This window comes from Oryzias latipes, chromosome 23, assembly GCF_002234675.1.
Source record: "Oryzias latipes chromosome 23, ASM223467v1".
NCBI lineage: Eukaryota > Metazoa > Chordata > Actinopteri > Beloniformes > Adrianichthyidae > Oryzias > Oryzias latipes.
The window spans coordinates 3416301-3418800 of NC_019881.2; the positions used below are offsets into that span (position 1 = coordinate 3416301).

General features: G+C 41.8%; 1 protein-coding gene and 1 non-coding gene across 5 annotated transcripts in view; one reads left to right on the forward strand and one right to left on the reverse strand.

Moving 5' to 3' along the window:
• The window catches only part of LOC101173596 (anoctamin-1), a 200054-nt gene that overhangs the window by 57718 nt on the left and 139836 nt on the right, over positions 1 to 2500 (reverse strand). The window lies entirely within an intron of this gene.
• trnap-cgg lies at positions 2351 to 2422 on the forward strand. The gene has a single exon. It is a non-coding gene; the product is annotated as a tRNA-Pro (tRNA).

A 2500-nucleotide genomic window follows, 5' to 3' on the forward strand; every position in this document is an offset into this window, starting at 1 on the left:
ACGAGCCCGTTAAAAAACGCTTGTGCTTTATTTCTATATTCAAAAACAAAGGAAACCTTCAGTCTGTTCATGGATCTAAGTAAGTAAACGTACATGACACCTTTAACTACCTAGCCTTTGTACCACTGCTTGCTTAGGCAAATTCACACCAAAACTTGAGCAAGATGGGCTAAAGCAGCCCAACACCACACCAGGGGCCTGTTTCACAAAGGAGGTTCAACCAACTCTGAGGTCAAACCTGAACTCTGAGTTGTCAATCGAGAGATTGACAACTCTGAGTTTTCAGTTTCAGAGCAGCTGATCCGCGTTAGATCAATCAACTCTGAGTGGACTGATTCGGAGTGAGCGTGCGCACCGCGTCTATAAGAAGCCATTATCAATGGAGCGCAGATATCACGAGTCACCATGGCAACCGTGAAACAAAGAGGTCTGCGTATTTTTCGCCAGCTGAACTTGACGTGCTGCTGCAGAGTTGCAGTGAATATGAGAACATATTCCAGAAGAAAAGCAACACCGCTGCATCTGCAAAACAGAGACAGTTAGCTTGGGAAAACATAGCTGCTCAAGTTAATGCCTAAGTTTGCATTTAAATCATTGTTATAAATATTGACTGTAATAACTTTTTAAATAGCGTAAGGTGTGAAATAAAAAATGGTGATATTTAGGTGTACTTTTGAAGTGTTATTCCTGGTGTAATTGCATGAAATGCTGCATAGTGTACAGAACCAATCTGGGGGAAAAATGCATTTAACGTCGGTAATGTTTAGAGGACTTTTTTGTTAACCTTCCCCTCTAGCAAACGTTGGTCATTTTAATATTAATACATGCAATTGTGTTTTTAAAAGTGAACATTTGTCTACTGTTGAACCTTTCGCTGCGCAAAGACTTCCTTCTTTTCTCTCGTCTTTCCGACCGTGCGTGGTCAAAAGCGCAGGGGAGATTTCCTTCAGGGCTGAAGGGAATTCTCCTTCGGGGTTCACTTCCCTTTGGAAACCCTCAACCTCCAGAGCGGAATAAGAATGACTCCAAAACAGTTATTCTGGGAATGACACCTTCTCCGTCCTCCTCATCCGTGCTCACCCCCCCCCCCCATCTGCACCTGCAATCGCCCCTCCCCTTGTCTCTCGTGGATTGCACCCCGCTCAGCACACACACGCTGCAACACTACCCTTGTATTGATCAAGTGGTATAGGTTTATACGGGATTAAGAAAGTAAGCAGTGCTAACAAATTGTGTTTCCAAAAGTAATTGTTACATTAATCTAATTCAATGTCCCTGATTTCATTTTCATGTAGATGCAATCCTGCAGGAATTAAAAGAAACATGGCAGCAGCTAAAAATGAAGTATAAAAACATAATTCAATCAGGTCAAATGTGAGCATGTCATGGATGTAGGCTTTGTTGACAATATTTGACATATGAAACATCTACATAGCAAGACCTAATGTTGTTTTCATTTTGTATATGTAATTGACTGCAACGAAAAACGGTAACGCTCAAACAAAAACGTATGGGGAAATGACAAAACATCGAGTCGAGGTCTCAAAATCCTCGTACGACGTAAATGTAATTCTCTACGAATTAATGCAGCCTCCTCATCTATTGGGTCCTCCAAAAAAGGACAAGCCATTCTTGTCACTTAGATCGCGTGACGGAAATGTGGGCAATGAAGGTTGAAGCGAAATATAGTGCTTCGTCTTTAAAAAGGGGAGGGGACCGGCAAAAACTTCGAGTTTGGAGAATAAAACCTGCTCCCGACCAGGTTAGGTTCACAGCATAAGTAACCATGGATACTGACTCCGAGTAAAAGTTAACTCTCTTTCAGAAACGGGTTTGACTTACTCTGCTTTCTCTGGTTTAACAAACCTCCGATTCTGAAACGGAAAACCCAGGGTTTCCCTGATTTCCGGGTTTATGAACTCAGAGTTTACACTTAACCTCCTTTGTGAAACAGGCCCCAGGTGCCAATCACATCAATTATGAACAACAGATCTCTGAAACTGACTCACCAAATTGGATAATAAAAGTTTAGAAAACCGCTTCCTGCTCTGATTTAGGATTTCTGCTGTCACCTTCAGATGGGAGGGTCAGATTTTGCCCTTTTTACCAGATTAAATCATGGTTCTATCTTTCTTGTACCAATGATTAAGGCTAAAGTGTGTGAGCCTTCCACTCCTTTTTGGGCTCATGTGGTTACTGGAGTCTATCCCGGCCACTTTTGGGCAAAGGCAAGGTAAACCATAAATGGTTCAATAATGGGTATTGAAAATAAAGTTATAGTCTTCTCTTGAATCACATGGCATAAATAGCATTTTGCTTGGCAAAAATCTTGTAAAATGCTTCAACGTGAGGCTCGTTGGTCTAGGGGTATGATTCTCGCTTCGGGTGCAAGAGGTCCCGGGTTCAAATCCCGGACGAGCCCTTGAATGTAGTGTATTTCTTCTGTCTTTAAAACAACAGAAGCAATCAGTCTGTTCATTGAGCATAGGTAATAAAAAAA